Source organism: Pteropus medius, unplaced genomic scaffold (assembly GCF_902729225.1).
Source record: "Pteropus medius unplaced genomic scaffold, Ma_sr-lr_union100, whole genome shotgun sequence".
NCBI lineage: Eukaryota > Metazoa > Chordata > Mammalia > Chiroptera > Pteropodidae > Pteropus > Pteropus medius.
This window is the reverse complement of record NW_024340692.1, coordinates 12,173,936-12,194,830: the sequence shown is the minus strand read 5'-3', so window position 1 is coordinate 12,194,830 and position 20,895 is coordinate 12,173,936. Positions and strand designations below refer to the sequence as shown.

Below are 20,895 nucleotides of genomic sequence, written 5' to 3'. Positions count from 1 at the left end.
CCCACGTCCCACAGTGGTAATATGGACGGGCCCCCGGTAGATGCCATGCACACAGTGGGTTTGCATCACAGCTAAGGAACATGCGTGCTTAGGGAAACTACCTTTTATAGCAGGCCTGCTATGTGATCCAGATGCACACATTACTTCATCTCTCAAGACTCTTGCTGTGAACACAGTTATGAGAAGGGCCTGGGTAATGGCCTCCCTACCAAGGATGTACAGGAACAGCCAGGGCCTGTGGCGGATTGCTCCTGCCAACTAATGAGTCTACATTTGGTGTATTAGAGTTGGTAGATGGAGAAAGATCTAATTCTTTTTACTAGGATTCCAAATGGTATCTCCATCCGGGGTGGGCTTTTGAAGTATGGGAGATCTTTGTCTCCCTCATCTTCTTGGTACACTTTTCTTTTTTAGTGAAAGGGGTCAGAAGAAGTCTGTGGTCTTATGACTGGGGTGTGGGAGGATTTGGAGATTGGAGGGCCAACACTGAAGAAGTCCAGGCCATTTAGAACTGTAGCAGTCTACTTACTGAGAGCTTTACATGCTATATTAGTTTTCTGTTGCTGCATAACAAACTACTACAATCTTAGCAGCTTGAGACAATATTAATTTATCATCTCACAGTTCTGTAGCCCAGAGCTCCTAGTGAGCTTGACTGGGTTCTCTGCTTAGGGTCTCAAGGCTGATGTCAGCTTATAGGGCTACACGCATTCCTCATAACTCGATTCCTTCCATCTTCAAGCCAACAGTGGTGCATCAAATCCTATTGCATCAGATCCTTCACGTGCTTCGAATCTGACTTCCTCTTGTGGTACCAGCTGAAGGAAACATTGCTTCTAAGTGACTCACATTACAGTCCCACCTGAATAATCTCCCTATCTTATGGTCACGTGAACACAGCAGTACCTAGATGATTGTTTAACTAGACAGGGGCTGGAAATCTTGGTCATCTGAGAATTTTGCATGCCACACACTGCAGTCTCATTTAGTGCTGCCAACATTTGAACCCAGATCTGTCCATGCTCAGATACAGAACTAAGGGGCTACATGTCAAATACTATTCTACAAGAGCTTTCTATGCCTTGGAACAAGCTCTAGAAATGGTACTGTTGATCAATTTAAGATGGCATATTGACTCCAGGCAAATCATTGCAAGCTGTAGAAGGGACGTGTGCCTCTATCTGCTATAAACATGGAAATATTTGGTGGTTTCTAGCCCTCTATCTGGCACAGCTGCTTTTGGAGTGAGAACATCCAATGGTAGTGGTGATATTACCAAAAGGAGGACAAATTTAATATTTAAACAGCTTGCTCCCAGCTCCTTTCAAACACCCAAGAAAAATAACACCATTCCTTGGGAAGAAGCCATCCTGTGCAGGTTGCTGGTACACCTCAGTGTCATTCAGCTCTTGCGGTCTCTGCCTTGTTCTTAGCTTAGCTCCTGATGCGTCCAGCTACCCCGGCGTAATTTGATGAGAGATTCTAGCATTTTGGTTTTTTGCCTTGGCCTGCCTGCTACCCTTGGCAGAGACAGACCACTCAATGAGACTAGTGATTTTTTTTAAAGTCAGATACATGTGTGACCTTATTAGGGTCACGGCAGAATCATTGCCTTTGCCTTCCAGTCAGCTACCAGGCTCTGCTTCTGCCTTTCAGGAGCCTTCAACTCTTTTCTGTGTAAACACTAGCCAGCCTCCCTCCATCATGATTATTTTACCATATTCATCAGGACAGTTGATAAGGGGTGGGAGGAAGCTAGGGTATTGCAACAGGACATGCTGATGGGGAAAGAGCAACAGGAGGCCCTGCTGAAATCCACATTACCCTTACAAGGCAGCTAAACCTCATGGTTCTTTTCTCTTTTGTTTGTTTTTTGTTTTATCTTTGCTGATAAAAAGTGGCGAGGGGTATCACTGATTACAGACCCAACAAAAACCCCCAAAACTTAAGTTACACAGCGGGGCCTGTCCTTTCACTGTCACTCTACAAGAAAAGACTGTGATGTGGACATTTTCTTTAGGCCTTTTGTGTTGGGAGGCTCCTAGGTGAGGCCAATGTTGGCAGCTAATTTTATGGAGACTAAGGGGAAGAGTTGAGAATACAAAAGGCAGGGAAGGAATTAGGCAGGATGAAGTAGAGGAGGCTTGAAGAAGTGGATAAAATCAAAGGTAGAGAAAAGGAAACACCAGGGAAATAAGGAATTACCACAGTTTGGGCTGCGCCCAAGATGTGGGTGGGATTCGCCTGGACGAGGTGTGGGGAGCAAAGCAGGGTAAAGGAATGAATTTATTGGGGGCCTTGGTCATGGTGAGAGGATTAGAATATGGGATTCATTGAATCTTCCTGTTGGCACTTTGTTGGAAACCAGTGGAGGTACCAGTGGGCAATTTTAGCCAGTCTATGAGTAATGGAAAAGCAGTACCACAGGCCTTATGCCCAACCTGGATCTCCATTGTTCCTCACCCGGCTCCAGAGTGGATGAGATATAATTTGTGCTTAGTCAGAGTGTCCATGTTCGGATGACTCCAGCCTCTTCTTTACAAGTGACTAATCGTTAATGGGAACCTGAATACGCAAGCTAGGTCTTTTTTGCGTTCTAGTTGGCTAAGTCTAAGAAGCCATTTGAATGGAACAATTTATCCCTGTTTGGCATCTTAGGGAGGCCAAGCCACATCATTCTTTTACTCAAGCAAATAAAAACTGACATTTTGTCAGGGGCTGCCTGGGTATGAGGAGACTCTGATTCTTTGTCACTTTTGGTCCATTCCTGTCAGATAGACTGACGCCAAGCCTGAGGCATGGGCCTTGGGGCAGTACCTGTTGAAGGGCCAGCTCAGAATGTTTCTACTCCCTCTCTTCCTGGTTCTTCTGATGCTAGTGGTTCTCGATGTGGATCCTGCTCTGCGAGACCTGTTGGGTCTGCAAGGCGTATGATGGTGATCTCAGGAGGTAAGTGTGGCACGGCTTGCTTTCTGGTCCAGTTCAGCTACTAATTAGCTGTTATGACATTAAGTAATTCACACGCTGTCATCCCCCCCGCATACGCACTTGAGTTTCCTCTGTGGAATCGGGGTGGATGTGTGAGTTGGTGCTAGAAAAATCAGAAAGATGCCCCATGGCAGGTAGGTGAGTTGGCATAAGTATTTTTTTTAAACATTATTAAGATATTTTCTCTGAGGTCTCAAAACATTCTTTTTTCTGTTTCCTCCCCATTCCTAATCCTCTAAAGAGCTTTAATACTTTTTGCTACGAGTTGGGAAATATATTCAAACTGATGAAAGTAGGTGAATGTCTACACATCAGAGGCCAACTTAAAGACAAAGGAAATGAACTAGCTCAGCTATAACACATGTGGCAACTTCATGCGTCTACTCAGAATACCCTGTCACCATGAGTGGTAGGACTGCTGCTAGACTCACTGGTGGCCATTTGGGCAACTTGTCTCTGTCTTGGGAGTAGACGGTGTTCCAAAGGGAAAGGAATGGTAGGGGCAACTGCCTCTTCCTGCTGCCTCTGAGAATGTAGGACATCCTGAAGCTCTTTATAGTCTTTAAGGAAAGATATTGGTGGGGACTATATATTTCGAAATGATGCCTCTCTTGCTACATATAAGTATCCAACATCAGGGATCTAACATCAGATTGTGACAACTGACTTCAGGCTGTTTTAAGTGCTGAGTGTACTGGTTCCTGGACCTTCTCACGTACTCTGTCAGTCCTATGTTCTGTTTCGACCTGCTATTAAAGGCATTGTGCCTAAGATCTGTAAACTTTGAAGAACCAATAGGAATGTTTGTGCAAAAAAAAGAAAAGAAAAAAACGCAAAACAATACTGGCTCAAAATTAGGCAAAAAAGAGAGCAAAAATAATTATTCACAAAACAAAATGTTTCCCACCTTAATTGTTAAAATATTGAAAACAAGATAGGTGAGAATTTTTTTTTCATAAGCATTCCCAAGCACACGATGATTACAAACAACAAGTCATAGTTAATTATCTGTTAAATCAGTTGCTGGTCACCAAACAGTTTAAGAAGCAAAATTGTTAAAAGCATTTCAGAACTTTGGGAAGTGGCTATATTTTAATATGTGTGGTTTGATAATACTATCATATAAGGGGCCTAAAGAGTGAAACCATGTAAGCCCTCTCTGCTTACTGAGCCACCTTCTCATTCTTAAAGCCTCAGCAGTTCCTGAGGTAACCTCCCCCACCAACCCCGATGTATTCCCACTACATGTTCTTATTGACCCCTGAGTGTCTCCCTTATCTCAGCTCTCACCACACTCAGTTGTTGCTTAATTCTCTCTGTTAACCTAGGATGGTATGAACTGGTTGGTCTTTAAAGGTTTGCTGTGGCTATGATTTTAAAGTTGTTTTTGAAAGCCTTTTTTTTAAAAGATTAATTCAGTCGTTTATGAGGAAAGCTTTTGGTTTCTTGAGTTTCAGTAAAGCATTGTGGAAGTAACACAGGGTTAGGAATGAGACCTGTGTTTGAATCCTAGCTGTGTCCATAGATAGGTGGCACTGGGCAGGTCCTCTACCTGAGATTAGTTTCCTCATCTGCACAATGAGAAATATCAACTGTCAGCCCTGGCATTGAGAAGGTTAGCTAAACGTAATGGTTATGTATTAAATGCTTAGGATTCTTTTAAGCTGTTCAGTTCCTGGTGAGGATTCAAAGCAGTCTTCTGCCTAACAGGTTAATGTCAGCATAAGTGACAGGGTTTATCTTTACATCTGGTACTTGTATATACCCAGCTAGAAGACCAGAGACAAGATACGATGCCTGCATGCGTGTTGGGTCAATTGCCCCATGACCAATGTTACAGAGTTAAAAAGATGGACTACAGGAATCTCTGTGAAGTTCACCATGTTCCAACAGGATCCATCCAGTCAGGGTGAAGTGAAAAGGCAGGGCTACCTCAGAGCTGTCCGATCCTGAAGCTACTGCGTGCACCGAATGAAACTGAGGAACTACGGTGTCAGCAGACTTCAACGTAGTCTTCAGCTACAGTGTAAAGAACTACAGTGTCATCACAATCCAACTCTCTTCCATTTCTCAGCTCTGCTTTCTTCAGTGTTCTCTCCCTTCTCCAGCAGGCATTCTCTGTAATATTCTATTCTCTCAGCAGTCATAGTGGACAAATCTCTCTACTCAATACTTAAAAAAAACCAACTTCCCAGAATTGTGTCTCCCTCTGCTGACTCCAGCATGTTTTGATTGACCGGAACCTGGGTCTTATTCTCATCCTTTATGTGGTAGTGATGTCAGCATCACCCACATTGTGTGTATTAAGAGGTGATTCCCAAAGGAAAATCTGAATGCTTTTACAAAGAAGAGAGCAAACATGGGAAGGTAGAAACAACAGTTGTCTACTATAGGTCGCGTTACCTTATTCCCTGAATATTCTCAGAAGGATGTCTCATAATACTTGCCCACCACCATCTTTCACCATCCAAAATCTTGCAGCATTATGGTTTAGAATTTGGTAGATAAGAATGAATTCAATTCAACAAATGATGCCTGACAAAGACAACCTCTTTGTATCCAGAAAGCCAAAGTTAATATGGACACTGAGCAAAATTCATCATTTTATCCAGTGGTATTCTTTGGCTAGAAGTGAGAGCATACCCAGGATGATAACACAGGGGAAGGAGAAGTGGCGGTGATCAGTTGTGGGTGTGGGAGCAGCATGTGGATTGTGGGCCAGGAGGAAGAGCAGGGGGCCGGCCTGAAAGAAAGGGAATTTCCATGCAGTATCAGTGGGTGCTCTCCATTGGTTCTGCCTTCATCAGCCTCTGGAAAGGCAGCTTCAGGAGTGGGGGACAAATATTGGGACTTTTATTCCATTTCCAGGGACACAAGAATTAAAATGATAACAAAAACATAAAGAGCTACCTGTGGAAGAGCAATAAAGACATACGTAAGTGATGACGGGTTATTAGGACGAGAGTGTGATAAATATTTCTCTGATTTTCAAATAATTTTGCACTATTTTGTTTTTATAGTTTTATATAATATATATACAGACATATAATTTATATACAGACACGGATATATATATAACTTATGTATATAAATTATATAATTTATATACAGACACGGATATATATATATATATCCGTGTCTGTATATAAATTTAGTTATATTAAAAATCTCAGGTACAACTCTTATGATTTTCCATCAGCTCCAAGGTAAATAAAGATTGGGGCATACATACTCTTTGTCCCACTCTTCTTCCCTCAAAGAAAGAAAGAAAAACTACACAAGTGACTTGTGATGTGGCTGGTCCCTGGGGAAGGAGGCGCCACAGACGGAGGGGACTCTCATGGGGAAGGCATGCCCTAGATGCTGGATAAGTGCTTTAGGCTCCTGCACCTTGCCCGTCCCTATTCCAGGCCTGGCAGCAGGATTAGGGGTCAGAGCACTGTGCTCACCTCCAATTTAGATCCTGTGAGGTCCACTGTAGCGCTTGTTCCATGACATACTATCGTCATGGAATGCTTTCCCTGGAAAAGGCTCAACAGAGGTGTAGACAACACTGCAACCCTCAGACCAGGCTTGGAGAGTCACAATGTACATTAACATAACTCCATGAAGTGCTGCAGTTGAAACTGTCTTTGTTTAACCTACCACTTTTCAAACTGACTTGACTATGAAACTTTCTATACCCTGCCAAAAAAACCCAAATATATCTATATACACACATGTATATATTACATGTAGTGCTCTTATTTTGCAGATCATACTTTGGGGATTCCTGGTCTGGTAGAATTTTTTAGGAAAAGATAAACTCTTCTATTCTTGATTAGAATATTTGTGAGTAGCTGAGCAGTTGTAGGGAACCTGGTGGAAAATCCAGGCTCATGTCTGACCCTTGCCCTAGCCCTATGGAATCGACCTCACACACATGAGCTTCAAATCAATGGCCACTAGGCCCACCAAGCCCTTTACCATCTTCACTTCTTGTCTGGGCTTCTAGGAATTGGAGGGGTCAGGTATGTAGATGGACTGGAACTTTTTTTTTTTTTGGTCATGCGATCGTTATAATGTCGCCAGTTTCTTGAGAGTCACATTGACTGTCCTTTAATTCTTGGCTCAGAGCCTTAACATGGCAGTAGAGCCCACTTGAGCTCTCAGCAAGAAGCGGTCAGAAGATGTAAAAGTTTTGACTAGGGTAGGGGTCCCAGGTAAGTGCCAGAGCCTTGTGGAATCTTAACCCAAGTTTTGGTAATGAGTAAGGGAGAAACTCTTGTGGGAGGGCACCAGGGAAAATTTTGGCCATATTCTTAAGCCAAGCCTGAGCCCCCCAAACACCTGGATTTTTAGAGAACTCTCACCTGCTAGCAGCTATCACTGAGATGCAAAAACAGAGTCCTTGAGGCAGTGGACCTAGAAATGGGAAGAGAGCTTGGGCTTTTTAAATAGACCTTTAAAAAAAAGAGAGACTTTAGCCCTTAAAACAAGCCCTTGCCACCCTACTCCTCTACTGATGGGCTTTCCAGAAGGGAGCTTGCCTGGATTCTCTGAGTATCTTCTTCAAAATGTAGAATTTAATATGGGTGCTTTTTAAAGCTGTCAAGGATAAACTTTTGCAGCTCTTGGCAATCTGAGTAGATGCTATTTGCAGTTCTGAGTTTTGTCTTTTGGGAGTTCAGAAGCTGAAATAGCAGCAAAGGTTCAATCAGAGCCCTGAGTGCACCCCAGGTCAAGAAATAATGAAGAGAACTTGAACTCCCTGACCAACTTCAACTCCCTGACTAACCCACCTGAAAGGAAAAAGCGCAAAAAGAAGTGGAAAACAGCCTCAGATCGAAGGGGCATGTGGCCAGTGCCTTTGTTAACAATACCAAGAAAATAGTTTTGGCAAAACAAGGAGAATCTGCTGGGAGAACAGCAGTGGTTCAGCTGCTCTTGTCCCTCAGGGGCTGTCCTACTTGTCTTATCTGTTTACCAGAGAAATCGCCTGCACCAAAGGATTGTGAACACCGAATTCATAATAGGACTTGTACATTCTTTTATGACTCTCTTTCCAGATGTTAAGAGCTACTGCTGTTGTGAATAATACACAAATTCATTTAAAAGCATTACCGAATTCATATTTGTTCCATTAAGTACTTTCTCAAGCAACAGATTCTATCATGTAGAAACAGGTCTATGAAAATTTTAGATGTTCAAAAGAGGTCTCCATGCTTTCTTGAAAAGGTGGGAATGATTGTTACATTGTATAATTATTTTCTCCCCAGTAGTAGTCTCCTGTTGGTTACCTACTTTTGGTCGTGTAATTATTCTGGAATGTTCTGGAAGGTTTGAACTTCTTGGCACAAACCTTGACTATCTGCTTGTGTGTCAGAGGGAGGTAGGTTTGGAAAGAGAAGAAGGTGGGAGACTGAAGGGCAATTCAGTAATTGAATCAGTCTCAATCATTCAAAAAGATGAAATTCCATTTGGCATTACTGGCCTGTGGTTACTAAAATGCTGTCTGAACTGAGCGTCCTTTAGAGATAAAGTGCTGCTTTTTTCCCTTATGATGTTTTCCTCTACAAAGCAGCAGCCTTCCAAGGTGGCAAGTGTTCAAGATTTGCCTTGATAATTGTCACTGCTTTATGGATTTCAGAACACTTCCATGACCATTATCCCATTCCATCCTCACAGGCACATATGTTTAGGCTTAGGGAAGCTATGAAACTTACTCAAAGTAACACAATTAGTGGAGAAACTGGATGTCTCTAGCAGGTCATACCTGGTGCCCTTTCAAGTGGTATTCTTTAAATACTTGTTCAGTATTGATTTAGATTTGGCAGGATGAGCATTTTGTGAGGGAAGGGTAAATGCTGGACAAGGAAGATGCTGGCGATAGCACCTCACTTTTTCATGTCTTCTCAGCAGAAGACCTGCTTCGTCATCTTTTGTTGCCTAAGCATTCCCATTGGAAGTTATATTAGTCAAGATTTTTTTTTCTTTAGTGTAAGTGACTGAAAACAAACAGGCTGAAGCAAAAATAGGAGTGTATTGATTCATTTAATTCCAACGATGCATCTTATTTTGGGCCTTGCTGGATCCAGGGGCTTGATTGATATCATCACGACTCATCACTTTTGCTGCATATCTCTGGTCTTCTTTCTCCTGCTCGGTTCTTTAGCAGGGTCTCTTCATTGATGGTGTCAAGAGATCATCAGAAGTTCTTGACTTTTATCCTGTCCTCTCAGCAGCCCCAACAGAAAGAGTCTCTCTATCTAATAGTTCCCAACAATATCCCCAAAGAGTAGAAAACATGGAATTGACTTGGGTTATTTGCCCAACCAGTAATCAATTACTGTAACCAGAAGGATTGACTGCTCTGCTTGGCCACGCCTGGGTCACATGCCAACTACTAGAGCCTGGTGGAGACAAACCACATGGAAGTCAAACTCCCAAACCACTAAAAGTGAGGGAGGTAGTCTCCCAAGGAAAATACGGCGTGTGGTGTCAGAAGACAAGAAAATGGATGCTGAGTAGACCAAGGCAGCAAATATATAATACAGAACTATTCTTCTGTCCCCCTTATATCCATCAGCTTATCAAAATATTCCTTTAAACAGCATTCAGAATGTTCCTTGAGTAGAACGCTCATCAATACAATTATTGTATTACATTACAAATTGGTTCCCTAGACATCTTCCCAACTGTCTCCTTATTCCAACTGTCTTTAATGGGTAAGGAAGTTGGAGAACAGAAGGACTTGGCCCAGGTTGCACAGCCAGGACAGGACTGAGTTCAGACCAGGTCCTGGCCCTAGACAGTTGGCTATTTGAACCAGTGAGCACTACTGACCCTGCAAGTTGGACAAACCCTGTAGCACAGTCTTGCTTGTCCCACAACCCACCTGGTTCTCCTAGGACCTGAGGTTGGTGTAGGTTGTCACTGCACCAAGAGATCTCCAGACTTAGAAATTAAGCCAACCTAACTGACCCAACTTAATCACAACCTACTTACACCTCTGCAGAGGGTGTGTCATTGTGGTCACCACAGTGAACTCTGTCTAGCATTCAAAATATGGGCATTGATTTAGGTAAAAGAGCCAGCTTAAGAGTCCCCAAAGAGAAATCATCTGGCAAACTACAATTTAGGTTGTTAATAGGAGTAGCCAAGGCATATGAGATTGGGGAGGGGATGTTTTTGCTTTATGTATTCTCTATTGTTGGAGCGATTTAGAAGGAGGCACTGAGCTGCAGTGGGATATCTGGGGGAATCACTCTTGGCTGTGAATACTAGGTTTCAGAAAGACTGGCAAATGACTTCTGAAGGGGATCTAGCGGTTGGAGAGAAGACTCAGGACCCAAATATGAGGCTGCCAAGGACCCAGAAAAGTTGTCTTGAAAGGACAAGGACTTTTTCTCTCAGTGGCACTGAACCTACTAGGCAATGCACTTGGTAGGTACACTGGACCTAACACTGTCAAGACCCTGTTGACTGGTGATGATGATCACTGCCCCCCAAGCCTGGCCTCTTCCTTCCTGGACAATTTTACAAGGCATAAGTGAAAATCGCTAAGCCAGCCACACCTAGAGTTTGTCCTAAAAGGGAGTTGCTTAGCACATTGACTACGCTTCACTCCAAATGATGTTAGACTTGCCATCAGTATGTTCTGAAAAGATTTGGCATTGCCGAGGACATCTAGAATAATAAAGTGTAAAATATAAATACTAGATATTTGTAACAAATGACTTCTCTTTTGAAATAAGAATCTCATCTCCCCGGGTGATTACTTTGAAGAAGATGTCATTCATTTCCATGAGCAGGGGACACCCTTCACGTCATTGACTTAAGAATGCCTAGTGGCTCCAGCTACACTTAGGGACTCCTCTTCTCACTCTTCTCTCTCTGATGATTGCTTCCCAGAGGGGTCTGGGTCTATTCCCATCTTTACTTCATCCCTTTTTCTTCTCTTGCACTAAATGAAATCTACAGTGGCCAGACTGGCAGGGGCCATGGTTGTATCCTTTTGAATCATTGGTACATGGATGCTAGTTCCGGGCCACTAAAAACCTGATAGTTCTAGGCCACTGAGTTTTTTACAATAAGGAAAGAGATGGTAAAGGGGGGTAAAATTAAGTCATTTTCTTCTTTTCTCTTTCTCCTTATCAACACAAGCAAAATCCTTTAGAAAACTGCAAAAAGTTGTGCCTGGAGTGAGACGAAACTCCAGATGTTTAAGGGATGAGCACTAAAAGGAGATGCTCAGAAGCGTACGAGTGAGGCACATGAGTGTGGAAGCGAACTGGGGACAGATCAGCTGACCAAGAACTCTACTGTATGTCTCCCTGGGGTCTTTTGGCTGAATTTACCATGCTGGCACATGGTATCGTTTGGGAGTAGGTTGTCCTTAAGGATAATTACAACTTCAAAATTTGACATGTTTAAGAGGTAAATCAAAAACTGAAAGCAATGCCCCTCCCCCGCCCCCACCGCACGCCAAAATAATTCTAGACCCAGGATTTCATTTCTCTATGACAATCTCCATTGAACAACTATCTTGGTAGCCTTAGAGATACCAACCTTTCTCAAGTTGGTGAAGAACTTGGTATGGTCTGAGCCCATCCCATAGCTCATCTTCCAAAAGCCGAAGGCTCAGATTGGGTTCTGAGGCGAGTGAAGGGAAGAGTGAAGGCTGAACAGGGCCCTGAGGCTTGGAAAGTTTTGGGGTGGGGCAAGGGAAGGAGAAACCAGGCTGTTGTCACAGACAGTGCCTGGGGAGGCTCTCATTGTACATAGGAGCCTGACCTGGATTCATTTGCTGCTGTGGGATCTGGGTCACCAAAACCTGTCCAAGTAAAGGACAAGAACAGTTTGATCTACTCCTTGGTGTTTACCACACTTGAACATTAAACTAATAAATCCAATTGAATGGAACTGTTGCTAAGAATCAAGTATCTGACATCTCCTAGGAGATTTTTTTTTTCCTAAGGCCACAACTTGCTTTTTCTTACTTTTTAAGTTATTCTTTTAAGTAGGAAAGCGGCTCCCACCTTTACCCTCCACACTCTCATCTTTTGTTGAGGCTTTAAAATGTTCTCAGCAACTACTCTCACAATTAGTTGGAGGGTCAGGAGTATCCAGGCTGGGAGGTCCTCCCAAAAGGTAAGATGAGGAGTTAGCTAATGAGGAAGTAGATTGTGGTCTTTTCAGAAGAAAAGCTCTGGAGGAAAAATATTTGAGTAACAATTACCAGCTCATCTTCTGAATCTCTCTTGCAGCTCTTTGAGACTACAATTCCAGTAGAACCATGTAGCTCTCAGCATAGGCGCCTTTATGCTGTACTGGTGATGTGTCATATCATCTCCATCTTCTGTTAGTTTGCTGTGGAGAACAGGCAGCCAAGCTGGGGTCTTCTCACCTGTGCGTCTCTCTTAGGGACAGAGGTGCCAGGTTTTGTGCTTGCTTCATTTCTTGTCCTGCCCTCCCCTCCCTTCCCTCTCTTGTGCCCTGGACTGGCCATCCAGTGGTAGTGTTGCGGCACGGGACTGGCTGTTGGGAAAAGAGAAAATTCCTGTTCATCAGGATGGCTACACACTGCCCAGACACAGGCGGGGAATGGAACCTTGGGTGCTGGCTATCGAGTGCCTGTCATGTGGTTTTCACTGCTTCCATTTTTCCACCTCGCAGCTGGTCGCACATGCCATCTTCTTCAGATGTTAGAGTCCCTTGGAAACTGGACTCTGAACTTAGTTCCAGTGGGGTTGACTATGGGCCACCCTTTCAGAATTTCCATCTAGGCCTCCAGTTTCCCTAGAGCAAAAGGAAAACAAATGGCGAAAGGGGGATAGTGGAGTAGGAAGGCGGTCTAAGGACAGTTGTTCTGCCATAAATAAAATTACAACCCAGGCACTGAGTGCAGCACCTTCTGTACCTGTGGCCATCACCCAAACAACAAACACTTCATGTTTTGAGGACTGTATTAGTTTCCTAGGGCAGCTGTAACAAAGTACCACAAACGGGGTGGCTTAAAGTAACATAAACTTATTGTCTCATAGTTCTGGAGGCTAGAAGTCTAAAACCCAGGTGTTGGCAGATTTGGTACCTTCTGAAGGAGAATCCCTTCCATGCCTCTCTCCTAGTTCTGGTGGCCCTTAGCGTTCCTTGGCTTGTGGTTGCATCACTCTGATGCTCCATCTTCACATGGTGTTCTCTCTAGGTCTCTGTCTTCACATGGCTGTCTTCTTTTAAGGACACCGGTCATACTGGATTAGGGGCCCATGCTACTACAGTATGACCTCAACAGATTATATCTTCAATGACTATATTTCCAAATAAAGTCACATTCTGAGGTATTGGAGTAGGACTTAAACATATATTTTGCTGGAGCGGGGGTAGTGGTGAGGGAGGGGCACACAGTTCAACCCATAACAAAGACCAAAGTCTGACAGACCTGCAGCAAGTGGACCTGGAAGGAATTTTGCAGGGAACTTAGAAACCCCTGCCTAAATAGCGGTCTCATTAATTCTACAGGGACAGTTGTCTAAACTCCATCATAAAACCCTGTATTTGTATATGTTGTTTTATTAGGATTTTTGTGGCAGGTAATAGACATGAATTTATATGAGTCAGAGCTATTTGGGTTGCAAGTGATGAAAACCCAGTTTCAGTTGGCTTAAACGAAGAAATAAAAGAAATTGATTTACATAACCAGAAAATCTAGGATGGATTTAGCTTTAGGCAAGATAGAATCAAAGACTCAGATGATGTCTTCAGAGTTTTTTCTCTCTCTCTCTGTCTCCTGGGTTGCCTTGTTCTGGGTTTCAGACAGCAGCTCTTCACAAAGAGGGTAAAATGGTGCTGAGTGTCCCAAACTCACATCATCTCAGTTTAGCCACCCAAGCAGAAAAAAACTTCTCTTTTCAACTCCCTATATCAACCTAGGGAATACATCGATTGGCCTTATTTGGGTGATGTACCCATACACACACCAATCACTGTGGCCAGGGGGTTAGGGTACAATGATTGGCCTGCCTGGATCATGTGCTCATTCTTGGGTGGGGTGGGCAGAGTATCCACGATGGTTTGTCTTACTACAACCTCATGAAAATTAGGGGAGGAATCCTCTCAATTCAAAAGAAAGGGATGGGAAAAAACATTGTTAGACAAACACCATTGCTGCTATGATTCACTGTATAGTTAAAGCTAACTTAAAGAGAAAGGAAGGAATTTATTATAAGGATACAGGGGTGGGCATACAGCTGGGCCTTAGGAAAGAACTCGAAAGCTATCAGGGCCTAGGAATCTTCCTTCTGCTGATATGCTTCATTCTTCTCTCTCTGAAATTTTCCTTTCCTTGCTTCTTAGTCTACCTATTGAAAAGAAAGAGGCTTCCCTACAACCTCCTAGTTTTATTTTCTTCATTTGAGGAACTAGCCTAATTTAAAGTTCCCAGAGAAGAAAATCTGATTGGCCCAGCTCATGTCAATTCCCATCCCCAAATCAATCAATTATGCTCAGGAGGGTGAGGGTGGGGGTCACACACCAGAAACATGGTATAGACAGAGAAGAAAGATCCAGTAAACAAAACCCTAACCTTTGTCAGTTAATCTCCTAAAAGTATAAAAGGTCCCTAGGATTATCCAAAAGGTCATTTATTATAAGACCTTCATTTTGCAGATAAAGAAACAGAAGCTTGAAAAGGTTAAAGACTGACTCAAGATGTCATACATATACACAGAGACCAGATTATGACTCAACTAGAACTAGTGTTCAAGTCCAAGAATTTCCCATTCCAGTTTTTTCAACAACACCATGTTTGCTCTAGGCCTAAGATTTCATGGATTCTTATATCTTGTCCAGTAATAATCTCAATAATTTAACCCCCAAATCCCAATAACTTAGTGGATGCTTAATTTGTTCAGCATCTACTATATACCAAGTGCCTTTTTTTTTTTTAAACTGTAGGATCTCATGTGAGTCTCACAATCACTTTCTGAACTAGGTGCCATCATCCCATCATCCCATTTGGCCTGGGGTGGGTTCTGTCTTAGAGCTTAGTCCAAGAAACAGATACTACTCCAGGTATTTAGTTTTGGGCAATGATAAGGCAAAACGGGATTTAGAACAAAGAATTGAGGGGCTTACAAAATCATTTGAAAGGCTAGAGGGGAGGAAGCCACTGGAATTTTGGTCTCAAGGTCATTCCACCACAGCTGAGATCTGGAGGTTTGCTGACCTGACATTCTGTCACTGTTTTCTGCCAGGCTGTCACTGTTGTCACTACCACCAGCCCACCCTACAGTGGAGCAGGGAGTCTGGCACCTGCCAGCACTCCCATTTGCCAGAGACCACTTATTGACCTGAAACTCTTTGGAAAGATGGCAAAGTGGAATTGCCTTCTTCCCACTTTCCAGATCTCTCATGAACACACCTAAGTGGTGGAAGCAATTCACAGCCAGAAGCCTAGCTGCAAGGAGGCCTGGGAAATATATTCTCAGCTTCTCAACTTCTCCACATAGGAAATAAAGTGGAGTTTGAGAGAGCCAATTAAAGTATCCATTCCACCCAAATCTGCATGTTTTTGACAATCTCTTTTTTTTAAAAACGAAATATAATTTTCATATAAAAATGCACAAATTTTAAGTGTACAGTTTGATGTTATGACAAATTCATGCACTCATTTAACCTACACCTGAATCAAGATATAAAACATTTCCATAATGCCAGGAAGTTCTCTCATGCCTCTTTATAGTCAGTCCTTTCCACCTCCCACTCAGAGGTGATCTGGTCCATTTCATAAGTTTGTTTTGCCTGATAATCACAAATCAGCCTTGCCTATTCTAGGACTTAAAATAAATAGAACCATACATTATGTATTCTTCTGTTTCAGGCTTCTTTTGCTCAAAATAATATCTGAGAGATTCAACCATGTTAAGTAAATCAACAGTTTCATCCTTTTTCAGTGCTGAGAAGTATTCCATTGCATGACTATATCATATCCTTTTACCAGTTAATGGATGTTGATATTGTTTTTAGTTGGGGCTATTATAAAAGTAGCTGCTTAAGTCTATTTTTTAAACAAACACTCCTGGTAATTCTGATGCAAGTGGACCACATTTTGAGCAGCATTGCTGTAATGCAGAAAACTGAAGTTTAGAAAGGTTAAATAAATTGTCCAAAGCCACACAGCCAAGAATGCTTTGATGCCAGAAAGGGATCCAAGAACCCACACTCCTCCTTCATGCAGAGTAGACCTAAGCACAACAGCTTGAGGAGTCGGCAGAAGACCTTCAGGCCTAACACAGAGCTCTTTTATGACAGAGTCAGGGGAGGGCCTTGAAAATAAGGTATATGTTTCAGTTTCCAATTGCTTCATAGCTAAACAACCCAGACTTTGGCTTAAACAACAATTAATTCTTATGATTCTGTGTCAGGGCAGAGTGGTTCTTCTGTGGGTCTTGCCTAGGCCCTCTCATGTGGCTGCATATAGCTGACAGGGCCACTGGAAGCTGGACTCAGCTGAGGTGGCTGGGACAAGCAGGCTTATTTCTCTATGATCTTTCATCCTCAAGGAGACCGAGCCAGGCTTCTTCACATAGAAGTGACAGTATTTCAACAGAAAAAGCTGCAATTCACATGCACTTATCAAGCTTCTGCCTGATGTCCACTGGCCAAAAATAGGTCACAGGGCCAATCAAGCTCATATTCAATGTGGGAAGGGGCTATCCCCAGGGAATGGTCTGAGTCATTGCATGTGTGATTCGTTTGGGGCAATTAACATAACAATTTATGTTTAAGAGGCAATGGGGAGCTAGACCGAGCAGAACTAAAGAGAGCCGGGAGTTAATAGAGGATTAAAGAAAATTTCAAAAAAGCCAGAAAAGGTCAAAAGAAATACCCTCTGAAGAAAGGGCCCATGCTCCTCCTAGTCATCTTTGTGGCCCCCACAGCACTCAAGGCAGAGTTTTACAAACAGGAGTATTTTCTAAACTTAATCGATGTTATCAGTGATAACGTTGGGATGTTAGGACCCGTAGGAAGGATGGCTAAATGATTATCCACTAAAAGAAGCCAGACTTCTTAAGGTCGGAAGGACAAGTACTAACAGGAGAAACAATTAAAACTGAAATGAAGACAGACATTATAGAGAACATGAACACATGCTTTTTCCTTACACGTACTATATGTCAACTCTTTCAACAGTGTTTATTATTTGCTAGACACTATGCAAAAAACTGGAGTTGTGTTTCTTAAACTGTGGGTCACCAGAACATGTGGAATAATACCCAGGATGATGGTTAGAAATGGCTGAGAAAGGTATCTAAGTGGATGGATCTGAGACAATTTTCCTGATCTCATGTTCTTCCTATAACCTGTAGAGGAATCCAAAAGTCAATGCCTGCTCCAATGGGGGATAGCAGATATCTATGCCCTAACCACTTCGGTGCAGGACAGAATATCCATCTGCCAGCACCTTTACGTTCTGCCTGAAGACTTTCTGTGGCCACTCCTGCTGTAGAGAGAGCTGTCCTCAACCAAAAACTGACGGGTGTTGGTGCAGAACATTAAAACTAAACCAATTATTCATTATCAACTTAGAGGCAAAGAGTGCCCATTATTCCACTAATCAAAATACAAGTTCTGACAAAAATAGAAAAGTTCTGACAAAAACAGAAAAGACTACAGTCTTATTAATACCCTTCTACTCAAAAATGTTCAGTGAAGAGTAAGGACCATTTCTGCAGCTGCTTTCTACTTGGTTTTCTGACTCCAATCTTGTTTCCTTTCAACCCACTTTCTGCACTTCTGAGTGACCTTTGAAATGCAAATATGATCTATTAAGCTTTCTGAGAACCGAGATGATGTCTCTTAGTCTCCACTGTATCTTCAGCACCTAGTGAGGCCTACACATAGTAGGCACCCAGTATTTATTGACTGGATATTAATGGAAACCCCCCGTTCATGAACAGGTTATATACTAAAAGATTTCTCTTGTTAGGCGGTCCTTTGGCATTTGCAATACATCTGGCTATCACGATGATAGGTGATTTTAGCTTGTCACATTAACTTGTAAAAAACTAAGTTCACCCATAATGTAGCCTAACCTTAGTCCCAACTTTCCTGGTTTCCTTGAGCAGGAGCACATAAGATGAAGGAGGGACAAGGAAGAAATAGAAGAATAGGCCTTAGGAGCCATTTGAAATTGGCTGATTTGTCATTAATATCCTCCTTTTTCACACTTCCTCTTTTGCATTTCTCTGTCACTGTATGAGTGTCTTCTTTACGCCTGTTCCCCACCATGCCTTTCCCCAACTATAGCAATCACACCACCAATCACAATCCTCTTTCCTGAGAGCAAGTAATTTTAAGTATTAAGAGGAAAGTGGACTGATTGAGCAAAATCATATCCCAGATGGATGTTTAATAGCTCTTTAACCTTCCTAGAGATAGTTCCAATTTTATAAAACCAGCTTACATTAAATGAATCTTTAATTAGTGGCATTCGTTGTAATAAGATAAATGAAAATATTACGCATATGCAGTGAAAGATATTTTGGAGCAGATATTCTCATCAACACTTCAGCCTTTTGTTTCAGATTCTCCCCTGAGGGCTGGTCATCTGGATTATTACGGATTTTTGTAATTTAAGGTTCTTTAAAGATCCCTCCTAGACTCTTTTTTCATACAACTATTCCCATAGGCCTGGTTTACAAGGGGGCATTTGAGTGATCACAGCTATTGGTGGGAAGGCCTACAGAGTGGACCCTTTTACATTGCTTTTGCTAATTTGCCCCATCCTTGATGGCTTTTCCCCAGCAATGTGCACTTTTTACCTTGCTCTGCCTGTGGGGACACTGGAACCAAGCCCAACATCAAACAGTGGTCAATACTCAAAGAGCAAGAACCAGGACAATTGGAGAGAATTTCTAACTAGACAGTTTGGGGATTTCCATTCTAGCATTGTGTTCTCTTTAATTCTGTGTTATTCAACTCCATTTATATTCGGCCACCACAAAGAACTCTGTCACTAGGGGATTTCTGCTTCTATAGCTATAGGAAAGAAATAGGATTAGAAAGGATTAAAGTGATACTTGCTCAAAGTCACACAGCTATTTCAAAGAGAGCATATCTCCTAGCTCCTAATTAATTCTTCTCCTCCTCCTCCTCCTCCTCCTCTTCTGAAAAAGTTGATGCTTCATATTACTTAAAATGTAAAGTTTATCTCAATAAGCTTGAAGATTAGCTCTTCTCTCTTGAGTCAGCCTCCCACCCCAAACTCCTGGGAGGGAAGAGGGGCTGGATGGAGATCACCAATGGCCAGTAATTTCATCAACTATGCCTACATACTGAAACCTCCATTAAAACCCCTAAACTATGGGATTCAGAGAGCTTCTAGGCTGGTAAACACATCCACATTCTGAGAGAGTGGTATATCTTTAACTCCCTGGGGGCAGAAGCTCCTGTACTTGGGATGCTTTTAGACCTCAATCTATGTACTCTATCTGGCTAGCCAGTTGTATCCTTTATAATATCCTTTATAATAAACCAATAATAGTAAGTGAAGTGCTTTCCTGAGTTCTGTGAGCTGTTGTACCAAATTATCAAACCCGAGATGCATGAGAGGTCTGAAAGTTTGAACGGGTGTCTGCAGTCGGGGCAGACGAAGCCATTAGGCTGTGGGGTCTGATGCTAACTCTGGGTATTTAGTGTCCAAATTGAATTGAATCATTAGACACTCAGTTTGTGTCCAGTTGGGGAATTTGTGTTGGTGTGGAAAAAATCCACACAACTGTACATCTCTCTATGTATTTGCTCTTCTTATATTTCTCAGATTGTTTGGTGGTTCTAAGTGTAGAAGTGTTGCATATTTTTCATTAACTGTATCCCCCTTTACTTGATATTTAATAGTGTAGCTTTTCTTCCTCATTTCCTGGAATTCCCATTCCTTTACTCCATTCCCCTTACTTTTTTTTTTCTCAGTTTTTATACCTACTAATCTATGTATAATTTTATAGTTTATTGTTTATGTTTAATTATGATATATTATTATTATGTTTAATGCTTACAGTCTGTCTCTCTTCACAAGAATTTAAGCTCCGTGAGAGCAGGGTTATTTATTGTTCTTAGGTGTACCCTAAGCTTTTAAAACAGTGTCTGGCACAGATTAGGGACTCAACAAATGTAATTCAGGACAGTAAAGGAAGCTAAAAGGGTGTTGAGGTGGGGGCTTCATGAGCCGGGCTTCAGTATGTGCCACGGTAAAGCCTGGCATCTTTCCTATTCTCTCCACTCAGTTTCCAACTCCAGAGAAGTTAGATGACCCTATTTTATTCTCTTATATTCATTGCTTACTATGTTTCAATCAGACTTTCACTTCACCATGCCAATGCATCATGTTCTCAACAAAGTCATCAATGCTTTACCTTTTACTAAACCCGAAGGATATCAAGTTTGACCTCATAGCACCATTTGACACTGCTGATCATGCCCTCCTGGAAATGTTTTCTTCCTTTGGCATTTGGGATACTCTCTTGATTACCTTCCTACCTTTATGATAAAATCTTTTTCAAGTCTCTTTTGCTGGTTTTTCCTCTACTTCCTGACCTTTAAATGTTGGAGTTCCTTTGGCCTTAGTTAATGATCTCTGTTATGGGCTGAATTATGACCCCTCTCAAATTCATATATGGAAGTCCTAACCTCCAGTACATTAGCATGTGACATATTTGGAGATAGGGTCTTTAAAGACAATTCAAAGATTAAAATGAGGTCATTAGGGTGGGTCCTAATCTAATATGGTTGGTAACCTTATGAGAAGAGGACTTTGGACACAGACAGATACAGAGGGAAGACATAGGGAGAAGATGGCCATCTTCTAAGCCAAGGAGAGAGGCTTCAGAAGAAACCAACCCTACTGACACCTGGATCTTGGACTTCTAG

General features: G+C 42.2%; 2 long non-coding RNA genes across 2 annotated transcripts in view; one reads left to right on the top strand and one right to left on the bottom strand.

Annotated features, from left to right (window-relative positions):
- Positions 1 to 132: 132 nt before the first annotated feature.
- LOC120619211 (uncharacterized) overlaps positions 133 to 20,895 on the top strand; it is an 88,812-nt gene continuing 68,049 nt past the window's right edge. Inside the window, exon 1 of the long non-coding RNA XR_005657415.1 lies at positions 133 to 2,949. This is a non-coding gene — a long non-coding RNA (uncharacterized LOC120619211). The remainder of the gene's footprint in view (positions 2,950 to 20,895) is intronic.
- Positions 8,961 to 20,895, bottom strand: part of LOC120619248 (uncharacterized) — a 28,600-nt gene continuing 16,665 nt past the window's right edge. The window contains exon 4 of the long non-coding RNA XR_005657452.1: positions 8,961 to 12,768. This is a non-coding gene — a long non-coding RNA (uncharacterized LOC120619248). The remainder of the gene's footprint in view (positions 12,769 to 20,895) is intronic.